The 12,003-nt window shown below is 45.4% G+C and overlaps 1 protein-coding gene across 3 annotated transcripts in view; it reads left to right on the top strand.

Annotated features, from left to right (window-relative positions):
• LOC138516192 (basic proline-rich protein-like) overlaps window positions 1–12,003 on the top strand; it is a 199,181-nt gene that overhangs the window by 97,954 nt on the left and 89,224 nt on the right. Inside the window, exon 2 of one of the 3 annotated variants that reach the window (XM_069631132.1) lies at window positions 5,031–5,121. The exons of the other annotated variants lie outside the window; for them this stretch is intronic. The gene's annotated coding sequence lies outside the window, so the exon portion shown is untranslated. The remainder of the gene's footprint in view (window positions 1–5,030; window positions 5,122–12,003) is intronic. 3 annotated transcript variants of the gene reach the window in all.

The raw sequence follows: 12,003 nt of genomic DNA, 5'->3' as shown, positions 1-12,003 counted from the left end.
TTTGCGCCTCTCTTTTGGTTTTGGCCTATTATGTCTACGTTATGACTAAATGAAAATAAAATGTTTTATAAAAAAAAACTCAAGTACTAAAGGGGCGCTGTTGAGCAGCAAAAAAAATGGCTGCCTGATCGGAGATCTCCATTCCAGGCAATATCCTAAACATAATAATATCCTTTGAAGTGCCTGCTGACTGAACTTTCCACATAGCAGAGGATAGTTGAAGATGCGCGGGCCAGCCAATGGAGGGTAAAAGCTGGTTTCTCAAAATGAAATGCTGGCGACGGAGTGACTGACGGCAACATCAACGCTGTGGAATGCTTGCCCACGCTGGCCCAGACCTCCGAGAGAAGGAGGAGGAAGTCCTGCTGGGGACCGGTGCTAAAGTGGCCTGCGGGGAGGAGGGGCTGTGTGCGCCTGATACTCGTTCGGGCTACGCAACATCTCCCTGCTCAGCAGCAGTGCAGAGACACAAGCAAGGAACGCGCCAGAACTGGAGATTCAGGTAACACCACTGCACCAGTCAAGATGCCCTCTACTGCCCGACTCACCCAGACCCAGTCAAGCGAAAATCCGACTAACACGGGTTGGGTGTCGTGGGCCCCCCCACCAACCTCCCCAACTGCAGCAAAATAGAATGGCAGCGGCACCCAAAGTGATATAGCAACCCTCCGGCCCGTTGCTGGTGTCCCCCACCACCCCCTCCCCTCTGAGGCGATGATAAGCAAGGGACGTGGCAGCCTAAACACAAGACCACAGAGCCACCTCATCATGGGTACGCACTACAGCTGAGGCAGCTTTGAACAACATGAACAACCAAGGAGGTACTGATGGGAGGCAATCCGGCAAACGGCACACAGGGAAACATGCGACTGCAGCACATTGAGAACAGGAATATGTGTGCAATCCGTTAGCGGCCACAACGTGGGGAAGGTACAGTAGGGGGCAGAACTTGGAGGACTCTGAACTACAAGTGCAACATGGACATTTGTTAAAACATTCAGGATACACAATAAATAACGGAGTGACTGGGCTGGGCTCCACAGAATGGACTGCTGCAGCGCTTTCCATATCTGATATAACCCAGTGAAAGGGGTGTCCTTAGTGTGAGCTGCAGGACGAATACGAGACCGACGGTCAAGTTTGAGCAGCAGTAACTATAATCAACGTCACGCACGGCGGCACGTCCTCAACAACTGCAGATGCTATACAGTGGTCTTTAATTGCCAGCAAGAGAGGGCATATGCCCCACTGACCATCAATAATAAGCCCCTCATTAACTGGCATGCTCCCACAGAATACTAATACATGCAAATATCCTAATCATAGATGGTAGTGAATCGGATTGGTGCCCCCGGATAGACAGAGTGCTACAGGTGCCTGAGAAGGGGTTCTTCAAATATTGCATTGCGAACATTTAAAGACAGATGACATCCTTAATGTGAGGCAACCGAAGGCAGGACTGGAACCAGTGAATGAGACACTACACCCCTGTTGAATAATAGAATCTGGAAAGTACAGGAAATCAGAAACTGAGTGTAGAACTCCTGAGCTGCACTGATCATTGAAGAGATCTGCCGCCCTACCATAGACAATTGTATATAGATACAACACTATTAACCGAGCGGCATTAGAGACAACATACGCACAGAGGGGACCTGGCGCAGACATATTCAGGGAAGGGAGATAACAACACCTCAGGTACCCGGAGAGACATATTCCTTTCAAAAGAAGCAGTACAACATGATGAAAAAAAGGGCCCAATGGACCCCTTTACTAGCTCTCAGGCTTCTGCCCCAAGGGCGGCGGCTCTGCCCCGAGGTGACAGACCGGAAGCAGCGACCGAGAATGCCCGCGAAGACCATTTGCAGAGTGGCTTCATGTCAGTGAACGTAAAGTTGGACAACATTGTAGCGACCATAGCATCCCCAAAATCCAAATTAGAAAAGGAGAATGGTAGCATTAATGAAGAAGAGACAGAAATTGGTGAGGTGGAAGTCAAGGTGGACCAACACGACTGTGATATTGCTAGTTTGAAGATGGAACTTACCAAAGTAAGAGGCAAGTGCGAAGACTTGGAGTTGTGGTCAAGGAGAAACAAAGTGCCCATTGTCAGGGTACCGAAGTCGGCATGCATTGGCCCAATGGAGCAATTCATTGAAACACTCCTGAAAACCCTATCATATCGGCTGCTTTCTCTACACATTTTCTGGTCGAGCACATGCACTGCACCCATGCCCCTGCGCCAAGACCGGGCTCCCCTTTACGCACAATTATTGCTAAAATGCTCAATTATAGAGATAGAGACCTTATCCTGAAGTTATCCAGAGAGCAAGGGACTTTTCGTTATGAAGCAAACAACATACACATTTACCCAGACTTTGCCGGCCGGGATACAAGCCCAGACACGAACATACGACCCGGTGAAATGATTGTTGAGAGCACGGCGGGTTCCATATGCTTTAATGTTTCTGGCGAAACTGCGAATTCAGCACGGAGGGAGGGCACACTTTTTTAGAATCCAACAGATGCTATGACCTACATGGAGGCATCTATTCCCCCTCCACCACCAGATCGCGGCGGAAACCAGAACCGGGCCCGAAGAGCGGAAGAGGGATTAGAGGATGTGAGGGACTGAGTGGGAGGCTCTACCGTATACTTATTATAACGGTTTTGGTTTGTAACAAATGTACAGGCACGAAAAGATGGTTTATTTGAAGCTTGGACAGTGGCGCTAGATTGGCAGACCGAGTAGCGGTAGCTGCTAGCAACATATCCCAGGGAAGTTCCATGTTTATGCAAAGGGTACATCATCATGTTGGGGTAGATGGTGAGGGCGGAGCGGAGGGAGGTGGGAGTTTATAAGGCTCGGAGATCGGGAGGTGGTGGGACCCTGATCGGGCAGTTCGGAAAGGCCCATCGGGATAAAGGGAAGCCGAAGTGTTATATAAAAGTTGCCAGACAGGTTGACAGATGGGAATAGGGGCGCACTGCGGTCATTAGAAAGTGGGTACAATTGCATAGAGAATTTGGGCGAAAACAAGAGACCAAATGGTGATCCAACAGTGCTGATCTCATGGAATGTGCGGGTCTAACCAACCCTGTTAAAGCCAGAAAAATCTTAGCGTACATTGAAAGACACTCCCCTAAAATTGTGATGTTACAGGAGACACATGCTTTGGGGTTTGCACCTAAGTGGGGGCGGCAGACGTATTACACCCACCTCGGATATCCCTATGATATGGGGAGGAGATTTCAACACAATCCTCGATATATCTAAAGATAGATCTAGCACAAGACACCGCGGGACCACAGCGACTGCCCAGACGATTAGACAAATAATGATTTCATATGGGTTAGTGGATGTGTGGAGGGAGGAGCACCCCAGAGAAACTAAATACACATATTACTCGACGGTCCACGACACAATGGGCCTCATTACGGGTCTGGCGGTAACCGTGCCAGTAAAACCGGCAGATTGCCACCTGACATGTAATGAACTACCAGCGCCTGACTTCCCGGTACCACCAGGCTATTCCGAGTCCGGCGATCGGGAAGTCAGGTGCCTGTAATTCCCCATTCCCAGTAAGTCCTCTAGGGCTCAATGGGAATGGAGAACACGGAAGCACTGGCACCGTTAATGCTTACCGTGACCTCTGCGTCCAGCGGGGTCTGCCCTGTCGGGCTCAGCGGCTCCGGCAAGCAAACCCGTAGTGTGCCGTTCCCCTAACAACGGTGCCGGTAGGCTTACCGGCACCGTTGTTACCGGGCCGACACACTGGTAATGTGGCCCATTGCCTAACATTTACTTTTGGTTGATTTCGGCGATATGGATGGGCAGACTGCGCAGCAGCAAGATCTTGCTGTGTACTCTGTCAGACCATTCCCCGCTGGTGATACATATCTCACTGAACACGATGCCAAAACCCTGACCACTATGGAGGACATCGCCAGCGGCCCTATTAGAAGCTGCCCTAGTGTCAGCCCGACATCAAAAAATAGAGATGTTTTTTTTAAACCACTGAGGGCACGGTCTCACAATACACAACAATATAGGAAACTTTCAAAGTATGGGTATGGGGCACGGCGATCTCGGTCACATCAGTGATCTTAAAGGAATGGTTCGGTCAAAAAATGTTATTGCCCCTACGGGTCAGCCATGTGTTTTTAAGCCTAAGTCGCTCGATTTTAGAAAAATTTCCTATGGACCTTACCCGAGTTTTCGTCCATTAAACGCACGCGAAAACAGGCATCAGGGAGCTGCCATTTTGTGATAATCCTATCATTTCCCCCATCGCCCTGGCTGACCTGCTTTTGCGGTACTAAATCATATCCCCCGCCCCTGAGCCTGACATTATCAAAACATTCATATTCCCCGCCTCTCTCTGTGACTTTTCTGTGCTGCGTAGGCAATCGCGCCCAGTCGTCTTCTACGCGACTTCACACAGGACCCGGAAACCAACACAGATCAACTCACAACACAGCGCGCCACAATTCGGAATATGAAACTGTACTTTAAAATCAAACAGCAACACGGTACATTTGGTAAAGTACATTTATTTGACATTAAATGTTTATAGAATATTCAGCAATTGCCATATGAACTCCGAAAGTCATTTATTTTCTTTTATCTCTATCCGCAAATCCGTAAAAGTTTATCGCGCGTTGTTCCTTTATGGTACACAGGGTGTTGGTTTTCGTTCAAAGAAGCACTTTTGTCGCACGTTGAACCGCAAGGCTGTTCCATCAAGTAGGCACTAGGCCAGCGTAAAGGTTGATATGTTGCTTCTAGCCGCTAGTACCGCGTAAGGGCATATGGGCCCTTGGCGATAGTCCCATAAAATCATCAGGATTGTGCAGTTGTTTACATTAAGCTGCAGCTGGCGGTTAAAAAAACCATCTGCCGGTGTCTGAAACTGGTGGCAGTGGCAAAAGGGAAGGATATACCTGTTTTGAAAACATAAAATTTATAATTAGTCTCGCCAGCCGATCTTTATTATATTATTAATATTATTAATTTTTATTTATTACAGCCGAGCTGAAACTATTTGCTTTCAAGGATTCAAGTGCAATGGAGTATGTTCGGCTCTAAAATCAATGCGAAAACTAACAAAATAAATCGAGGTTAGTACACAATGAGAAACGACTTTTTGTCTACATGCGTGTGGAATGTGGACCTGCATGCCCCTTTACCCGCTATAAGGACGATCCCACAAACGTTTGCCAAGCTCTTCATTCATTCATTTATTCATGCATGCATTAATTAATTCTTCATTCTGGTATAAAAGCGTCTAAAGAGTTACTTACATTATATTTGCAATTTCCATTGTGTCTCTGCGTAATGCAGTCCGTAAATCCCACTGTGCTTTTGACAACGATTTTTCGTATACTGAACTAACATGAAACTCGGTCTAGTTTCAGAATTTTCTGCCTTATCGTCTCTTACGTTATTGCACCCCTCCCTTCAAATGAAGTTCTTTCGGCATGGTCCCTGTCTCTCAAGGTCAAAAAACAATAGAACCTTATACTGCCAGTGCGAGTTGTGGGCCTCTTCAGGGCGCGAGCTGAAAATCAAAGCCGCTGACCTTAACTAGAAATGAGCATACATTCTTTCTTTGCAACATCCCGTAGTAAAGCCATCTGTGAGAATTTAAGGTTTCGAATCCATGTATGTAGTGCGCCTCAATGTGCAAATGCGTACTGGCTTCTCCCATCTCCAACGGCTCGCTTGGCGCGTTCTAAGGCCCCCAATTTTGTCCTCGTTGACTGTGAGCTTTGAAGCCCCAAAGAACCAGAACTATTGAGACTTTTAATTTTTTGGGGAAGGTCAGTGAAAGTATAAAATACCCGAGGAGTTGAGTTGAAAGTGAGATTTATTGTTTGTTTGTTTTATTATTTGCAATACGCAAGCCTCCCCTCGGTTAACAGTGCCCAGCATTTAGAAGAGATTGCGAAAATTAGTTACATCAACAAAAATATATACATACACATATAGACAAGGTCAGCAATATGAGGTGAATAGAGAGAGAATTCAAAGATGACACCCAGGTTGTTCGGCACCCAGGATGGTGAAGGTAGGGGTTAGGGTTAGCGTACTTTGAATGCACACTGTACAATAACATTTATTTACAAAAAGACAATCGTATTACAATTATTTAAACCGGGATTTGTACTTCACAACCAGCTCTCCTTTGGGTGGACATGGCACAGTGGCAATGTTGGGTGGCAATGGATCAGTGCTGTGCACAGAAACGTTCAAAATTCCATATCTGTGCTTCTCTAATACAGCAACAATAAGGCTTTTGACAAAGTTGAACTTCATTTCCTCATAGACTGGTTTGATCACCCATTGCTTACTTCTTTTTGAAAAGGCCTTAGTGTAGCGAGGCATCCTTACATTACCCTTAGTCCTAGATTGTTCACGGCCGAGATTCTCGTTATGGGCCAAGACCGCTAGTAGAGTCCTATGTCTCATGCCCTGTATGCTGAAATGCAAGCGCTTTGGCCTGTACTTTAGGCACATATTGTGGAACGCCTCCAAACCTCCTGTGTGACAGAATTCTGTCAGTCCCCTCAAATCTCTTGATAGAGTTTTATGGAAAACAATCTTCTCAATGGCTTTGTGTGTCGGTGAAGATGGATTCAACCACTTCTTCTTCTGTGCCTCCACTAGGGACAAAGGGCCATGTTCACATTGGTGGAAATGTAGGTTTTCTGACCAGCGGTGCACGTTGGTACAGTGGTGCATCAGTGGCCGCCATTTTTCAAGTAGTATTTCCACTGACCCTTCACAAGTTTTGGAGCTCCACCAAAGATGGTTGCTGATAGACTGGGACCACTCTGGAATACTTTCCAAACCTTTTTTTTCCCCTGCAGCCGAGATTTTCTTATTGATTGATTTAGCAAGATGCCATGCGTCAAATTCCCACTGCTCTCTCATTGTCTTGGCAATTGAAACGTGTCTGTCTGTGGCTATGAGGTCGATGTGCATTCCCCTCGATTGCAGATATTCCACTGATTTAATAAATCCTAGTTTCTCCATGGCCACTGAGGATGTACATTGTGTTACCTGCACAACCACCAAACTCACAATTTTCTTACTATCCATGTCCTGAAAGTGGTAGGTGCAGTACTTGGCAGAAAAACCAGGGCTGTCGCACTGTCCTTTGCCGGCTAGCCTGAATCGTTTGCCTTCGAATGTACTTGCTAGAGACAATTGTTCAATTTTCCAAGCATCACTAGTGGCTGGAAACAGATAATCATGTTGGTATTGGTAGTACTGCGTTTTTTAAATGAAATGGAGTCCCACAAACTGAAAGAAAGACTTTAACTTTCTAAAACTGGAGCCACTAAAAAGTGATGCAGCTGCACACAGTTGATTGCCTGCTGGCAGTTTCCCCAGCATCGGTTGTGCAGACCATGAGAACGTATGATGTAATCTACAGGCGGCATTTATTGTGACGTTACTGCCTTGTTTTTGACGAGTCACATGAATCAATGGCTTTCCACATACTTTCCCTCTGACGGAATGCCCACATTTCAGCATACTTCTAATATCCATCAAACAACTGTCGAATACTATGTATTTGTCCTCTTTCATTAGACTGTCATCCTGCGTCAAAGTTGTTTCTGCCTGTGACGTTGAGGACATATCACCACATTTGAAAGAAATATTGTTGCTATCAAGTTCTGATGCGTCGGTGAATGCTGCTGCTGGTTCATTCTCTGTCATTTCAACATCTGATACTTCAACATTGATGGGAGAACACAACAATGTCGACAGCTTTTTTGGTGGCAATTTTTTGGCGGGTGTAGATTGTGTGAATTGATCTGCGACTACTTCAGAGCTATCTTCAATACATCCAGTATCATGTTGTTGCGGTGGTGCGGTCGTACTGTAGCAATGGTCCAATACAACTTTGCCGGATTCTCCGGACACATTCATTTTATTTTCTGTACATTGGACATGAGCATCCCGAGTCTCAACACGCCGCGACTGAATTAATAGTTCCTCCATAGCCTCCATAGTGTAAATGGTCTGGCAAGCAACATCTCTCATTCGCTTCACTGTCTGTGTATGTATAGTTCGTAGACCCACGGGTAACTAGAGGACAGATTGGAAAAGGGATGTTCAGTTTAAACACAAGATAAAGTATAGTACAATTGACTTGAAAAAAACATAAAATAGTCCCCAGCACAAAAACATTTCTAAAGTTATGAACTGTTTGTAACTAACCTTATTTTTGTTTCTTTTCTTTGCAACTTTTTTGACTCGACCTTCAACATCTGCACGCTGTTTCTCCGATACGTATCCGCATGTCTCCCCTTCCTCTTGCGCTACAACGACTATATTTTCTGTATCCGCATAGACAGCACGGAATGAGGCTCCATCGACTCCCTGAAACATAGTATTTTCATTACTGTGTATCAAAATATTGTTAGCATAAAACACACGTGAGGACAAACACACATGTACATCTCAATAGCCAAACACGATTTAAACATTGTGTGGAACAATCAAACGACAAGTATTCGAGCTCTGATGACCTAGTTCGATGGAGCTGTCAGTATCTATACCTCTGGCTCTGCATGGACTGCCACGAATGATTGTATTGAAGAGGAGGCATCAGCAACTCCCTGAAACAAGTACTTGTGTTAGTATGGTTTTCAATATTGTAAACATAACACACACTTGGGGTCGACGGCACAGGTACATCGAAAGAGATAACCACAAATGTTGCATTGTCTAAAAGAATCAAGGAATATTTAAATATGATCAGATTTAATCGACTTATTTCTCTGATTTCTTTACATCTGCATCATCTAAATGGGATCTTGTGATTGTAGTGGAAGCTCCATCGTCTCCCTGAAACACAGTACTTGCGTTAATGGGGAAGAAAGTATAGCAAATGGAATCACGTTATATGATCACGCTCGATGGATCTGTCAGTATCCATAACTTGTGCTGCTGAAGAATGTCTAGGGCTGTTGTCAATGTGGTGCGCACTTCCGAAAGCTGTTGCGCCGATTCGTATCCGCATGGTCCCACATAGTATTTGCATGGATAACACTAATTATAACTGAAAACAAACACCAGGGGACGACAACAAAGGTGTATATCACTTGGAAAGCACTAACCAAACAATTGGTAAAATAATCACACGATACATACAAATTATTACTTGACAAATATGATTACCTGATACGCGCTAGAAGTGGTTGATAACTGCGAGCATGTGACGGAAGTAGAATGTTCTTGCTTCAGATTCAAGGGATAGTCAAGAAGTTGTAAATGTAAATTATTGTTTGATAATGAAATGCCAATATTTAAAATTGCCATGTAAGGAGACAGAATACTTGAGTAATGCGCAATATAGCACAGTTCCCTGTGCCCATATATAGATTTCGTTTGTGGGTTATGATACCTAAAAATAATATATTGATAAATGTCATTATTCAAAAAGCTATACACTCATATCAATGTCGAAAGTATTACAAATTGGAAACAACACCTAAAATATCAATGAATCCATTCGGCTACCTACACACTACCGCAAGACCTAAAGCTAAAAACGGACACTTGACTCACCAGTGGCGGATTGTGGACGAATAGAGTGGGAGTATCGTTTGCGAGCAATTTCCGTGTTGATCGCCGTTTATTCTTCTTTGTTACCCAAGAGGTGGTGTACATGTTCGAGGGAAAGTGCCGGCTGCAGATGCGGTATCGATCACCCCTCTTGTCCTCAAAAACTTGTTGGACTCTACTTTCCAGCTCATCCAGTGGATATCCGCAATGTCTGACCCATTCTCTTATTCGATCAACAGTTTTCGGGAATACATGTATTGTAGTGCCTTCAAATTTAGCATGGGTCTTCGAAGGGCAACCGCTAATCGAACAGGCAGGCATTGTTGAAAATACTGAAAAGTAAATATCAAGATTATTATAAAACCTTGATGAATAAAAATGTCATAAAAAAGTAAATGAACCATACCATGCTCAATGCAAGGTTTGTTTTGGTCGCCGGAACTATACCAGTTCATCATGTGCGGCTTAGTATTTGCATAAGTTACAGAAATTTTTTAAATTATGTGACTAAACTCTGAACATGTGACTCGTCCCTTGGATGTTCTGTCTTGCACGAAAAGGAAACATGCTTACATTATAGACTGGACCCCCGAAGGATGCAATTCGATGACAATTGACACAGATGAAAATAAATAGATCTATTGGTAGCATAACAATTGAAACTCAACTCAATAGCAATGAGACCAATGACCATAGCTCTAGATTGAAATGTAAAAATGACCGAAATATGACTAGTATACATGGCCTTACCTTGACCAACAAACAGTTGGATTCAGCAGGCCGAGCAGTAGATGGCCACAGGTAGCACACTGACGAGTTTGCTCAAAGCGGTCACAGATAGCACGGCGACGAGCAGATTAGCATAGATCTCAGTGCTTCTCAGGTAGAAGGTTCAGGAGTTGACTTGCAAAGCACAAAGATGTTCTCATGAGACATATCAAGTGGTTTATAAAGTATTAGAGACAGGGGTGTGTTTGTGAATGAATGACGTGTGTATGTCGTGGTATTATGTTTATTGCAGGGGGGTGGCCTGCCTCTGGGGAGGCCTGCCTGGAGACACGGGGTCTGAGGAGGCCATGTGAACGATGGCCCCTGGATGTGGGATACCTTTTGAAGTGTACATGCTGTTTGGCACCTTGGCCATTTGCGCCCGTGACAGCCCCCCATGCCAGCGCTCATCCCCGGGTGCGAACCGCTTTTGATAGAGGGGGTGGGATGGATGGACCTGGGGCGTGCAGATAAGGCACAGGAAGACTGCTGAATGGAGACACTCTTATGTGGATTGCAGGGGGGCGGCCTGCCTCAGGGGAGGCCTGCCTGGAGACACGAGGTCTGAGGAGGCCATGTGAGCGATGGCCCCTGGGCGTGGGATACCTTTGAAGTGTACATGATGTTTGGCACCTTGGCCGTTTGCGCCCGTGACAGCCCCCCATGCCAGCGCTCATCCCCGGGTGCGAATAGAGGGGGTGGGATGGATGGGCCTGGGGCGTGCAGGCAAGTGTGTGGGAGCCATCAGGCCCCTCTCATCCTTTACTTCTCAGTAGAAACTCATACCAAGTGCCTCCAGTAGTGGGTTCGCCCCTTGCCCTTATGTGATGTTAACTTTGGATGACATTCACGTAGATGGGAACACTGAGCAGGACACGGGGCATCCATTTTTGTACCCCCTTTCCACTCCATCTTGGTGACCAGGCCTCACTGCGATAGTACAGCGCGCAGAGCACATGGCCCACACCCTCGTTCCCACTCTGACTGGAAAACTCCAGAGGTATTTGCAACAGCTAATAAATGTAACACATCACTCTTCCTCTGAGATCACGGTCCTACTTGTGAACCGGCCTGAACCAAGCACATAGCTCGTTCATCTCCACAAACGTGTCCTTGCCCACGCACCCTCGCCAGTGGAAACTTACTGCCATTCTGACCCTGTGTCCCTGCAAGGTATTCTCTTCATGTGCCAGACACTGACCACGCCATGATTCCCACCTAGCAGATCCCCAACTAACATTAGACCCCTACTGCAGTATATCGTTGCCTATCAATAACAAATGCCACATACCCGAGATTCTTGTGAGCACAGACCCACACTTCAAACAGTGTATTATAGTGGTCAAGACCCTTGACTTAAGGCCTGTATAATCAAATGTTAATTGATAGTATAGATATATGTGTGACTTTTATAGAGACATAACCGACTGAAAGACTTTGAACAAGTGTTATTTAGTGTATGCATTATTGATAATATATTATGTTAGCTTAGATAGTGACCACCCCGCTTCACATCGACCTGAACTTCACCCATTCCGAGCACAGATGTCTGACGTCCATCCTTGAATGGAGACACACTTGATTCATTTAAAAAATCGAAACAACCGTTGTTAAAATATATGTGGTGTTTTATTTTGTATCTTATTTTGATG

This window comes from Ambystoma mexicanum, chromosome 6q, assembly GCF_040938575.1.
Source record: "Ambystoma mexicanum isolate Mex_15411 chromosome 6q, UKY_AmexF1_1, whole genome shotgun sequence".
Lineage (NCBI taxonomy): Eukaryota > Metazoa > Chordata > Amphibia > Caudata > Ambystomatidae > Ambystoma > Ambystoma mexicanum.
The sequence above is the reverse complement of the archived record's forward strand: the minus strand, read 5'-3'. Positions and strand labels throughout refer to the sequence as shown.